Below are 14768 nucleotides of genomic sequence, written 5' to 3'. Positions count from 1 at the left end.
TCCTCCCTTCTCTTTTCCCTCTCTGATCTCTCCTCCCTTCTCTTTTCTCTCTCTCCTCAAGTCTGGGTGCTGCTGCCTCATGGGCAAGGGGCAAGGCAGTCTGTGCTCTTTCCCTTCTCCTTCCCTAGGGCTGAGGCTGAGGCTCAGGGAGCCCCTTCCCCCTGTATATAATTGTGCATATATTTATGTTCAAACCATAGCCAAGACTGTGGTGGCCCTGTCTGTGTCCCCAGCACGGCCTCACCCAACTCCAGAGTTTGAGGGGAAGGGACTGACTGAGCCAGGCCCCTTCTCCTTTTACCATGCTGCATGAGTCCTGCCCTCTGACCCTGCCTATTCCCTAAGGTGGGGGCAGATTTCAGGCTTCAGGGAAGAGGAATGAGCCCAAGGTCTGAGGGTGCACGTCTTCCCTCAGCACTCCCACCCATTCACCCCTGCAGCCTGGCCCAGAGCAGCCCCCTTCCTACTCCCTTGTCCCCCTGCCCTCCTTTGGGGGAGGGGAATGCCCCCCTGGACAGAGCATCGAGGGGAGGGGGGACTGGATGTATTTCAACCCTCCAGCTACTCTCAATAAAGCTCTAATAAATGTGATCCTCTCTCTCTTCTTTTCTGGCCTGTGCCATGACAGGGTGTGGGGAGTCCTTTGCTTGGTTCATAGTAGCATAGTCTATGACGGGGAGTAGTGGTCTTACCATGGTACTATTCCCTCCTCCCCACATGGTCCAGAGGTCCCTGGAATAACCTGTGGTTCCAAGTCAGAGGCTGGTGTTGGCAAAATCCAGGGCAAGAGTGGCCAGAGCTGGGAGGATGACTCCCAGTGGCATTGAGTGGTGGGCGCAGGTTGGAAGTTTTGTAGTTTTGTTTGGGGGGCTGTGTTAAAGGAACACTTGAAGGATTCTAGTAGGGGAGCCTGGTGCCCTGTCATGCAAGGCCCTCAGATCCTAAGGGGGCACAGAGAGGAGCCTCACCTTGGAGGAGGCAGTCCCTGTCCTTAAGCCCTTGGCTGGGGTAGAGGGGAATCCGTGCTCCCCTTACAATCGATACATGGTTACTGAGGATCCTCCGTGAAAGGGCCCATGCTCAGCTGTTTCTTGGGGTTGTGAGGGCACAGATAGACGTGAGCTAGTCCCTGCCCTGAATAGGAGCTTAATCGAGTCAGGCTAGAGGTCAAGTAAAGTTTCTATAGCATTTTGAGGTTGTACGTTTTCTTCATAACAATCCAGTGGTTCAAGTTGTAGAAGCAACCCCATAATGTGGATGAGGAAACTAAGGCCCACAGGGGAGAAAAGATTTTTCATTCTCTAGTGATCATGGAAAACGGAGATCTTTCCAGAAGATAATTAATTCCCAGCCACTCTCTCCAGTACTGGACACCACTGTGCTTGTGCCCAGGACGCACTGGCACAGGAGGAGGAGGAGGAGGAGGAGGAGCTGCTAGCGTGTTCCACATTCCTCATTGCCTCTTCCAGATCCTCCCTCTGCTGCTTCGTCACTCAGCAACCTCTCTCCCTCTGAGCTTTCACCCGATTCTTTCTGCTCCAGGTCTTTGTTGCTGTGACCTACTGGCATCCAGTCACTTGACTGTCCTCTTTCAATTCAGCTCAGCTCAACAAGCCCATGCTTTATGAAGCACATGCCATATAAAGTATTGAGGAGACAAAGGGAAAATGAAAAACAAAACAAAACCCTGATCCCTGCCCTTGATGGGCTTGCATTTTAATGGGAAATACCCCATAAATAGGCAAATGCAAGGAAATTTGAGGCGAGAGAGTACTAGCAAGTGGAGAGATCTGGAAAGGTTCAGGACATGGCCCCTGAGGAGCTTGGGAGGACAGAAGGAAGGAAACAAGCATTTATTAAGTGCCTACTGTGTGCCAGGCTCCATGCTAAGCACTTTACAAATGTCTAACTTGATCTTCACCACCCTGGGAGAGAGGTGATATTGTTAGCCCCGTTTTGTAGTTGAGAAAACTGAGGCAGTCAGAGGTTAAGTGACTTTCCCGGGATCACAGAGCCAAGTAAGTGTCTGGGGCTGGCTTTAAACTTGGGTCTTCCCAACTCCTTTGCCACACTTATTTGCTAGTGGGATGGAAGTGAGGGATTCAGAGAGGGAGAAGTGAAAACACATAGGCGTGGCAAGGAGCCAGCACAGAGGGGTGCCTATGGGAGATGGAATTCTAAGTTTAGACAGCAGCAAGTAGCTCCATTGGGCTGGAACTCAGGGTTTGTTAGGTAGATTAATGAAAACCCAATCTGGAAAAGTCGTGCTTTCTCACGCCTTGACCCCTGCTCTGACTTTCCTCTCCAGCCTCAGCCCAGCAGTTAGCCCTAGGTTGTCCCTTGCTCTCCAGTCGGTGGTTCCCTTGTCCCATCACTGCATTTCTTACCAAACCTCAACCCCAAATTGTTCCCACCGTCTTCCTCCTCTACTCCTACTCAATAACTGTTCAACGCAGTTGGAGGAAGCCTCACAACGGTGCTGACTAGGTCCATTACCAGTTCATGGGATTCCACTTCGTCTGGGCCATCCCTTCAGCCACGCAATCCTTTTATTCCTCCCTGACTGATCCGATCTCACTCCCCACAGAAGTGATTCCAAACTTCTTTCCTCCTCAACTTTCCCACACTTTCTCCTCCTTCCCTTCTCACCCATTACTGAGAAAACTGAGGCCACTTGATGGGGAGCTCCCTCTTCTCCCACTCTCTTCACCTGAAAACCCCTTGATGCCAATTCCACTTTCTCAACCAATCTGTCAGAGACAGTGGTAGTCCTCAGTGTGGCCAACCCTCCTGTTTTCTCCTCTGGCATCTTTAAGCATCCTCACCTCTCTAAACTTTAACTGGCTCCTTTCCTTACTGCCTTCCAACATGCCAAAGTCTCCTGTATCCTTAAAAAACCTCCGCTGTTCCTTCAGACAATCATGCTGTATCTCACCTCTGTTTCCCAGCCAAACTCTTGAAAAAGATGTCTATACTTGCTTCTTCCCCTTCCTTTCCTGTCACTGACTCCTCAGCCCTTTGCAGACTGACTTCCAAGCTCATCCCTGAACTCGTTTTTCCCCAAGTTACCGGTGATTGCCGATTTGGATCGTCTCTCAGGCCTCAACCTTTTGGACATATATACTGACTGCATTTCACACTTTGATCACCCTAGGTGCTCTCTCTGGTCTCTCCTGGTTCTCTCAGACCATCCCTCAGTCTCCTCTGCTCCATATCATGCCCCATAACTGTGAGTGTTCCCCAAGGTTCCGTTTTAGGCCTTTTCTCTTTCCAGTGCTTAGCATGGTGCCTGGTGCATATTAAACACTTAAGAAATGCTTGTTGACTGGCACTGCACCTTCTTGGTAACTTCATTAGCTCCCGTTGGTTTCAACAATTATCTCTATGAAGATGACCCCAGTTCCACTTATCCAGTCTCTCTTCTGAACTTCAGCCCTGCATCACCAGTACTCTATTGGACATTTTAAATTGGATTACAAACTCAACGTGCCCCAAACTGAACTTATTTTTCCCCCACCAAACCTTCCCATTTTCCAAAATCCCCTATTTCTGTCCAGACATCACCATCCTTCTAATCTCTGGGGTGAGCCTTTATGACCTCAGGAATCTCTTCAACTCCTCATTCTCCCCCACCCCTCCTATCCCATCAATTGCCAATTCTTAAGGTTTCTACCTCCACGATATCACTTCCATCCAACCCATTCTCTCCATTCACACAGCTACCGCTTTGGGTCAGACCTCCATCTCTTCTCATGTAGATCATGGCAACAGCCTCCTACCTAGTCTTACTGCCTCCAGTCCATCCTGCATACTGCTGCCAAAGTAATCTTCCTTAAGTGTAGATCTGACCATGTGACTGACTCCCTAAATCCCTTAACTTCAATGGCTGCCTCCAGGGTCAAATGGAAACTACTTCGTTTAGCTTCTAAAGCCCTATGCAACCTAGCCCCAACCTACCTTTCCAGCTTCCCTGGACGGTCCTGCCCTTGAACTCTGTGATCCTTCATCACACATAATACTGTCTGGTCTTCATATCTTTGCATTGGCTGTCCCATGTGCCTGGAATGCACTCCCTCCTTACCTCTGCCTCACAGAGTCTTTTTGCTTTAAGACATAGCCCATATATGTATGTATGTATACACACATATACATATATATACATTACACACACACATACTATGTATGTATAGATACAAAACACATGTATGCATGCATATGTATCTGCATGTGTGTATGTTTACACATATACAAAATGAGTGTGTATGTATACATGCATGTGTGTATATGAGGTCATGTATATCTACGTATAGCATATATACATATATGTGTATACATGTGTGTGTTTATATATATGTGAACGGCTTCCATTTTCCCAGTGAAGTCTGAAGTAAGTTCTGCTGAAAGGGAGAGGGCAAGGAGTGATGTAGAGTTTGTGTGTGTGTGTGTGTACACATGTATGCATGTATACATATATGTACGTACACATATATATGTGTGTATAGAAATAAAATATAAATATATAGATGTATTATTGTTATGTATATTTTTTGTATACTGAGTGCCTAGTACAGTGCTTGGCACATAATAGATGCTTGTCAATTGACTTGCTCTTTGAAGGGTAGTCTTCAGCTAGTGAAGGTTGCCCGAGGTATGACATCCCAGAGAGAATGGGGAGTCAATGAAGATGCTTGAGCAGAGAAGGGATGTGGTCCTGTGCTTTTAGTGAGATTATTTTGTTAACTGTTTAGAGGCCATTGCAGGGAGTGGGGAGGGGGGAAAGGAGCAGGGAAGTAGAAATATCAATTAGGCTAGTGTAATATAGTCCAAGTGAGAGAATCTGGGCTAGAACAGCATGAGGGGAGAAATGACATACATAAGATACGTGGAGGTGGTATCAATGTGACTCACCATCTGATTAAATGTGGAGGTTGAAAGAAAGGGAAGACTTGAAAAGGACTCAGGTTGTGAGCCTAGGGGAATGCTTGAGGAGTTTAGTGCCTTGCTTATATACAACTCCCCTGCCCCCTTACTAGGGGATACCTGTTGCTGTCTCCTCAGACCAGCTGACCTCCCAGTTCATCATCCTCCTCAGCACCTGTGACCTGCATTTCTTTTCACCTCAGCCACTCACAGAAGAGGTCCTGCTTGAAATGTCACCATCACCCAAGAATGCTGCCTCCATGTTCTTGAACTCTGAAATTCCCATCTCCGATCATAATTTCCTGTCCTTTCTTCTCTCCCCATTCTTTATATTTACTGTGACTTCCATTCATTCCATTCCCCACTCTCTGCTTTCCCAGTCAATCCCTTCTACTCTGATCTCACTTCCCTCTCTTCACAATCTTGGTTCTGTTGAACCACTCATTGTTCACCACCTTTGCATCCTTTGCCCCTCTTGCTGTCCTGCCAGTCCTCAACCTCGGGTGACCCTACCATCTTCCATCTCTGGTCCCACTCCAGAGCCATTGAACTCCAGAGCCTAGCAGTCTAGGGGAAGTCATGCCTCTGGGCTCACTATAGATTCATGTTGTTTAACCTCAACTGGACCCTCAATGCTTCACAGTAATCCTTTCGTTCTTCCCAGATTGAATCAGTTGTGATCTCCACCCCTTCTTCTCTGTGCCTAATACCACCTCTACATCAATCACTCCTTGCCTTCTCCCTCTCAGCACAACTTACCTCAATCTTTTCTGAGAAAATTGAGACCATTCATCTTGAACTCTCTCCCCCACTCCACCCCTCAAAACTCCTTGACATCTTTGCCATTCTTTCTCCTTTGCCCTGGTCTCTGAGGAAGGGGTGGTCTTCCTTTGTCAAAACCAACCTCTCTTGGTGCTTTCCCCTCTCACCTTTTCTGAGAGCTTGCTCCATTTCTCATTCTCTCTCTTACACTCAATTTTTCCCTTTTGGCTGGCTCCTTCTCTGCTGTTCTACTGCCTTAAAAGACCTTCATTTAATCTTGCTATTCCCTCAAGTCGTTATTCTAAATCTTCCCTTCCTTTTGCAGCCAGACTCCAACTGTCAGTACCTCCACTTGTCACCACTCGCTCACTTCTCAGTTTTTAGCATCAGGCTTCTAATGCCATCACTTTACCAAAGCAGAACTGCTCCCTTCAGGATTACCAGTGATTTTCTGACCAATCAATTGAATCACCTTTTCACAATCTTCATCTTCATTGACATCTCTGGAGCTCTTGGCACCATCTCAGAGCTTGACTGAGGCTACATTTTAACGCAGATCTTCTTGACTCACTCGCCCTGCTCTATCTGCTGCACCACCTAGCAGGCTTTTGCAAGTAATATTATGCTTATTGGTTGTTAATTATCAAAAAAGCATTCAATCAATCCAGTAGAGCAAAATGTTCTTTTCCAGTAGAGCAAAAAGCCTCTCTTCTAATGAAGCATCTGCTAGCCATATATATAAATTCTTCAAGATGCCTTGAAAGATATGCAGAGATAAATTTGCATGACCCTCTGACCATAAATATCAGGCAAATCTCCAAACAAGGAGACATCTCTGTTCCCCAAAGGTATTCACTACTGTTATGGAGACAACTCAAGATGGAGTTCCAAATTGAAGAGGAATTCCCCATAGATAGCAAAGTCTTCTAGATGCTTCTGTTTGTGGATTATATCACCCTAGTTGCAGCAAGCCATAGGACATTACAGAACCTTCTGGAATAGATCTCAAGCTATTCAAAAGAATTGGATCTAGCCATCCACAGAAGAAAAAACAAGCGAATGAAGATTGTCCGGGTGCATGGAGCTGGTCCATCAGTGTATATAACTCGGATGGTGCACTGCAAATGAACAGAGGAATAAAACAGGCAGAATTGTCTTTGAGAAATTCATTTTTTATCATACCCTCAAGGCCATTTCTGGAACAAAAAAGGGCCTAGATTTTTAATATCGATGTTCTTCTGGTGATGGTGTCTGTCATGGAATAGTACAGTCCTGGATAACTTAAATTGAGGATCACTAAAATGGCTGAAAAGGCTTCCCATGTATGAGCAGGCTGCAACATGTATTAAATAAGAAACTTCAAAGAGGTACCAGAGTCAAGGATGTGATCAGGGAAAAAAAGAAAATGGACCGGTCATATGGCAAAAGTGAAGGATGACAGGTGGGCAGCCTAAGTACTCCATTGGTGTCCTTGAGATGTCGGGAGAAAATGAGGGAGGCCCCCTTCATGTTAGGTGGCTCTGTATGCTGAGCTTACGGGAGGACATGGACCAGAGTAGCACAGGACCGGTAGACGTAGACAGGCTGCGATCTCTATATCAGAGGGAACATCCAAATAGATGAACTAACAAATCCATTTGACCATGAGTTAAGTATGAGTATCGGCCCTCCGCGACTGTGCAAAAAACCTACCCTATCGCTATCTTCCAAACTTTCTCCATCTTCTCAAGCTCCAAAAACACCCTTGTTGCCATACTTTCAGCAGCTGACTTAGGCTGCTACTTCACTGAGATTATCCTCCCACCTAAAGTCACCCCTCTTCCAGACCTCCCTGTTTCTGTCACTGGCACCACTAACCTGCCAGTTCTCCAGATCCCATAACTGCCAATATAATTTCCCCAAGGTATATATATATGTACTAGCAGTGGTGGACCTAATGGGCAGTGGTATGCTGGCAAATGAAGGCAGCTAGGTGGCACAATAGACACAGCACTGGGCTTGGAATCAGGAAAACTCATCGTCATGAGTTCAAGTCTGACCTCAGATACCTACTGTAGCTGTGAGACCCTGGGCAAGTCACTTAACCCTGTGCCTCAGTTCCTCATCTGTGAAATGAACTAGAGAAGGAGATAGCAAATTACTCCAGTATCTTTGCCAAGAAAACCTCAAAGTGAAGTCACAAAGAGTCAGACGTGACTGAAATGATGACAATAAAGTGCTGACAAATGTTGAATTAATGGCACTCCGAAAAAATGTATGCATGGTCCACTTTTAAGTTTAATCTGCATTATTGTGTTCTACACCACTTTATTAAGTCCAAACAATCAACAAAACAATAAATCAAGGCCTTATTTTTAGTGTTCAATGTTTTCCTTGCCTCTGCCTTGGGCCTCTGCTGGTAATTCAGAGCTCCAGAGACACACAAACTTCTAGGGGCTCAGAACCTCTGGGTGTGCTTGGGTGCCAGGGACAAGGACACTCAAGTAACAGAGCCAGCAGAGACCAGAAGCTGGGACCTGCTCCATGACTAGATGTCTTTAGTTAGGGTCCTACGGATCCAACCAATAGGGCCCTTGAAGACCTCATCCTCAAGGCACTAGGGGCAGTGGAAGACTGGCTCTGGAGAGAATTCTAAACCATCACAGATCCTAAGAAATAGTACACCACGCCAACTCGGGGTGGGGGAGACACTTACTTCTGGACACAAGATAGGAAGTTGAGTCTCTGCTCCATGGAGAGAGCGGACGATTCTGGATGTGTCTCATTCTCCAAAATCTTGGGATGAAGAACTTTCATTCAAGCCATCCTCTAGGACCTGATCACTACATACCTGATCACTACATTCTTCTTCTGCCCCCTGGGTTTCAGAACAATAAGACATTCCAGGACTCTGAGAGCCAAAGGAAGCGGGGGGGCTCTTAATTCATTTGCAATCATCACAAAATCCTAGAGTAGGCATGTCCAAACTTTTTTGATCACACAACCCTTTCAGCAGGAACTTTTGGGGCATACAACTCAAGTATGTGCATATTTACTTATCTGTAAATTTTATATATTATATATTGTATCAACATTTACGTATATTATAAAATAAAAAAATTAAGAAAGGATGAGCTAAAGATGAAATAATATTTGATCCTAGAGTCAGTAGGGGGCTACTGAGGTTTATTGAATAGAGAAGTGATATTGTCAGACACGCTTTATGATAGTCACCTTGAGGGACAGCTAGGTGGCACAGTGGATAGAGCACCGGACCTGAAGTCAGGAGGCCCAGAGCTCAAATCTGGCCTTGGGCCAAACACTTGACACTTACTAGCTGTGTGACCCTGGACAAGTCATCTAACCCCAATTGCCTAAAAAAAAAAAAAAGTCACCTTGGCAACTGTGTGGAGGATGGATTGGAGAGGGGGAAAAATTGAGGGAGGGAGATCAATTAGGAAGCTATTGCTTAAGGTGGTGACTGTGTGCAAGAATGGAACAGATCAGAGAGAAGTTGAGGTAAGAATGACAAGATTTGGCAACTGATTGAATGGGGGATGAGTGCGAGTAAGGAGTCAAGGATCTTACCATGGTCAGAAGCTAGGTGACCGGAGAGCTGGTGGTGCCTCAACGGTAATATGGAGTTTGGAGGAGGAGGACTGTGGGGTCTTCAGTCTGTCAGCCCATCCTCGCTTGCTCATCCTGCCCCAAAACAAAAACTGAGCAATTACAGTCTCAGAGCACAAATCTTGTCCTTGGAGGGGCATCTGCCCCAGCCATGAGGCGACTGGTTACAGCTGTCCTGAAGGGCCTACGGGGCTCAGGGTGGGTTGGAGCTGGGGAGGATTGTAGCGTCAGGGTAGATGAGGTTATGTTGAAGACAAGCTCCATGACTATCACAGAGAAGGTGGAATTCTACCTGTTCTATCCACTCTCTGATTGGTTGATCACACACCCACAGGGCACTCTGGGACCCTGAGTCACCTGAAGATCACTGCCCTAGAGGTTGGAGGCCCCTATCCACCGGTCATTCTTTATTTAACCCTCTTCCTTACACCTGTGCTATGGAGGTCAAATGACCAGCTCTTGCTCCCCTTATCCCCCCTGGAGTCAATACTTACTGAGGCCAAAATCCTCTCCCCATTCTACCTTGCCAACCCCCTCAGCCACACCCCCACTTTTCATAGTCCATATCTTCCTTTACTCTCACATTCTACTGTTGTTGTTGTTGTTGTTGTTGTTATTGTTTGGAACCTTCACTCTTTTGTTAACACATCCATTTTTGTCCTGGATTTCTTAATTTCACAGAAAAAAAAAAAGAAATCCAGCTTTCATTCCCCACTTCTCACCCAAGACACTGAATCCCCTGCTACTCCCTCCAGTACTGAAAAGAAAGCGCACAGTCTGGCATGCATTCTAGATTTAGTTAGTGGAAGCAGATTTCAAAGGATTCAAAGGAAAAATGGTAGGATCCCATGGACTAAAATTCTACAGGGAAAGCCAGCCCAGGAGAGATGGATTCTCACAGGAATGAAATTCCAAAGAGGAAGAAAAATGGGAGGTTTTTAAAAAGACCAATATGATGTTGGCACAGATAATCCACCAACTCACTCAGATTTTTACAAGATATGTATATTAGGGTTTTGCTCAGCTGATTGTTCAATTTTTAGTGTGAGTATTTATGCTTCAGAAATCAGCAAACACTGAAAATCAAGGCTTGATTTATTGCTTTGCTGATTGTCTAGACTTAAGAAAATGATGGAGAAAAATACTAATAATGCAGATTAAACTTACAAGTGTGTTCTGCCATACACACACACACACACACACTCAGATACACACACACACACACATATATATATTATATATATAAATTTTTTAAAAAGCCAGTTGTTAAACATTTACCAGCACATTCCTGTTTTATATATGACTGTTCTCACTTTTTAGAATTGGACCATTCAGCAGACCTCTATTTAAATCAATTTTTATGTAATGTGAATTTGCCTGTGGATGTAGGGAAGGGAGAGACAGAGAGAGGTAGGAAGGGGTCATCCCTCCCCCCATGGAGGGAGGGGGCCAGTACATGGTTCAAGGACACATGGGTACCAGAGACAGAAGTGAGAACTGGAGGAGGAACACACAGGCCAGCCACATGGGGCCCTGGTGGAAACCAGAGGAGGAGCATAGCAAGGGCGGGGGAGGGGGGGGACAGACATATGGGTGTCAGATAAAGACACAGACAGGAGAGGACGAGTGATACAAGGAGCCCTGAGCATCTCAAGCCAAGCCCCCAATGCTTTATCTTCTGGCTCTTTCCCTGATGCCTCCACCTACTCATGTCTCTCCCAACCTTAAAAAGCTCCTGTTTAATTCTACCATCTCAACTAAGTTCTGTTCTGTATTTCTCTTCCCCGTCTTAACTAAACTCCTTGAGAAAGCTGACTGCACTAGATGTCCTCACTTCCTCTGCTCTCACTTGCTTCTAAATTCTTTGTAATCTGTCTTTCAACCTCATCATTAAACTGAAATTGCCCTCTCCAAAGCTTCCAATGATTTCTTAATTGCCGATTCTAATGGCCTCATCCTTCTTGACCGATCTGCAGCTTTTAACACAATCAACCTCTCCTCCTGAATAAATTCTCCGCTCTAAGTTTTTTTGATACTACTCCCTTCTGATCCTCCTGTTCATTTTTTTGGTCTCCTTTGCTACATCTTCATCTTAGTCACATCTATTAACCATGGGTGTGCCCCAAGAATCTATCCTTGGCTCTCTTCTCTTCTCCTTTTATGTTAGCTCACTTGGTGATCTCATCAGCTCCTGTAGATTCAATCATCATTTCTAGGCAGGTAATTCTTAGATTTGTATGTCCAGCCCTAGTCTTTTTCCTGAACTCCAGCCTATATCTGCCTTGTGGATATCTCAAACTCTTATAGACATCTCAGATTCAACCTGCCTAAAACAGAACCCACCATCTTTCCCCCAAAACTCTCCCTACTTTCCTATTACTGTCAAAGGCACCATCAGTCTTGCAGTTAGCCAGGTCATAATGCAGGTATTATTATCTTTGGGTCTTCACTTGTACTCACCCCACATATCCAATCTGTTGCCAAATCTTCATCATTCCTACTTTTGGGAGAATTTTCTTGGGGTCTTGACTAGTCGCTAAGCCAACACAGGATACAGATATTAGGAAAACTTCAGTTTACTCACTCAGAGTGTGACACACTCCACCAGGAAAGGGTGGACATGTGTGTGTGAGATAATTTGCACATGACATTTCCATATTCTGTCCTCCAAAGCTACTGAGCCATAGATACTAACCTAAGAGAAGCTGTTTATTACAACAAAAAAACCATGTTCACCACTCATTACATGGCCATTCCACCTAGGCCAAGGAACTACCTTCATAAATCAGTCAATCAATAAGCATTTCTTAAGTGCCTACTATTTGCTTTATCAGAAGAGAAAGGGACAACTTTCTTGAACTATGAAAGTCCTAAGAATCTTCCTTTTCTAGTCATCAAGCAGTTAGAAGGGAGATGTTGAAAGAGATGGTTCACTTTGTTGTAAAAAAGTGGCAAATACAGGATAAAACGGAGTCAGTTATGCTGACCACTTTCAGCTCTTAAAAAATCCTCTTTTGACACTACTTTTACAGCATCTTTGTATGTTCCCTTCTCTCTACTGACTCAACCCCCATCCTCGTTCAGGCCTGCATTACCTCACATCTGAACCATAGCAATAGCCTTTGACTTGGTCCCCCTGCTTCAGGCTCTCCTCCAAGACTCCAATCCATTCTCCACTCTGCTGCCAAAGCAATTTCCCTAAAGCCCAATTTCAGCTAGTCCCCTCCCCCTACTCAATAAACTCCTGTGATTCCCTGTTATGTTCAGTATAAAATGTAAAGAGCTGTCACGGGAACTTTAAACATTACAGCCTGCCTTTCTGGTTTTCTTATCCCACTTTACTTCCCTTTAGGTACTCCAGTCTGTCTAAGCCAGGATACTTGCTGTTCCTTGCAGCTCTGAACTCTGTGCTTTTGTACTGACTGACCACCATTCCTAAAATGTTCTAGCTCCTCACCTCCATCAATTGGCTTCCTTCAAGATTCAGCTCAAGTCTCACCTTTCTGCAAGTGACCTTTTCCAGTGTGTCTGCTACACTGTTCCCCCACCCCATCCCAGGACCCTTGCTCCGAAATTAACTTCCTTTTATACTTTATCTATATTTTGCATGCACACAGTTATTTGCATGATCCTCCCTCGGGGCTGTATGGGTTATTAAGGAAGGACTAGTACCTCTGGTGTAAGGGCTAGCTGACCCCTTTTCAAAGCTATTCATCTACATTTGGTGTTTATCTGCCACCCAACTCTCACCTGTGGCTCCAAGAAGCTATAGCATGCACAGCAGCCATACCCCAGTAAAACCATCTAGGCAGATGGGCTAACCCAGGTTGAGGGTAACCAACAGGCCTCAAACCCATCGGTGAGGTAGAGGATATCTATCACAAACATATGAAGACTTCCCCTGGCTGAATGGGCAGATGAGAACAATTTGTTCCAATCGCCATGAAGGCAGCTGAAGCAGGCACTGTGGAGCGCTTAGAGCTTGGTCGGACATCTAAGATGCCAAGGTCATCCACTGCATCCCGGCCCATCTCCAGTCATCTTAACTTTTGTCTTGACACTGGATTTCAATGACTCCGGAACAGAAAGTGAGGCTGGTGACTTTATACAACTCTGCCTCACTTAAATCCAATTCACACTATAGTCAAGACATTAACCTCTCAATGTCATTAGATCTCTTCAAAAATGAAGAATGAAGGTGGAGGTGGCAGCCTCTCCATGCTTCTAGAGGAGTTTTTTCAAGTTTTTTTTGGGAGGAGGGGACTGAGCGCTTAGCTGACGGGAAGGAGAGGAGAGAGAGCACATAGCACTGTACAGTAACCTTAACACAGGTTTTTTTGGAATGTGGATTTCTTTCAGAATTATTTGCCTAACATTGAATTGTGAAACGCAAATGTACATAAAGTGAAAACAGTCTCTATGTGTATGTGTATAAATATATATATCCTCCCTGTGATAACATGTATGTATGCACATGCAATGCATATGGATATGTGTATTGTATATATGCATACATGTATGTGTACATATATCGAGTTGTGATGTTACCCCACATATAACAAGTCAGAGAAATGGATGCCACATGTAGCAATGTTTCATGGGTCTGGGGTCTCACCACGCCTCATCTTGTACATCATTAAATCTCAACCTGCCATTTGATTCATTGCTTTTTATTTAATTTTATCCTTCCAAGCTCTCTAATGATCTAGAGAAATGTTGTGATAAGTTATTTCTCATTAATAAATGCAGTATTTTTCATTAATTAATTGACTTAAATCCCCACTTTAGCTCATTAAATGTTAACTAATGAAATGAAGAAATTTCCTTTCCCAATAGTAATCACTTTTATTTATAGTTAAATATTAAACTTACTAAATGTATATAACATCTGACAAATGGCACCAGTAATAAACATAAGGCATATGTAACAATTTACAATATTTTGATTATGACCAATCACATATCCTGAGGGACCTCGAGCCCTCAATATAATGTCAATGGACTTCTCTTCACTTGTGCAACCTTAAGTTTTTACAATATTCAGTTTTTCAACATTTTTGTTGTTACTCAGACATTTTAGTTGTGTCTGACCTTCATGCAAAGATACCAGAGTGGTTTGCTCTTTCTTTCTCCAGTGGACCCCAGGGATCCCTTTTGTTGGTCATCAGAGGTTAAGTGACTTGCTCAGGGTCACGTAGCTAGGGAGTGTCTAAGGCTGGATTTGAACTAAGGTCTTCCTTACTCCAGACCCAAAGCTTTATCCAGAGTCGCCAGCTGCCTCTCACATAGTTATCAAATAAGATCTCTTCTCAAAGTCCTTTTTGTAAGATAAAGTTGAAAACTTCTTCCTGAGAAATGAAACTCTTTTCTCTTGAAGACAGAAGCACCCTGACTACAACAATAACCAATCTCTCCAGTCTCTCCCACGCTCTCACTCTTAACAATCTGCCTCTATAGTTTATCAAGTAGAACCTTACCTA

This window comes from Vombatus ursinus, unplaced genomic scaffold, assembly GCF_900497805.2.
Source record: "Vombatus ursinus unplaced genomic scaffold, bare-nosed wombat genome assembly UNPS02012319.1, whole genome shotgun sequence".
Classification (NCBI taxonomy): domain Eukaryota; kingdom Metazoa; phylum Chordata; class Mammalia; order Diprotodontia; family Vombatidae; genus Vombatus; species Vombatus ursinus.
This window is presented reverse-complemented; position numbering follows the sequence as displayed.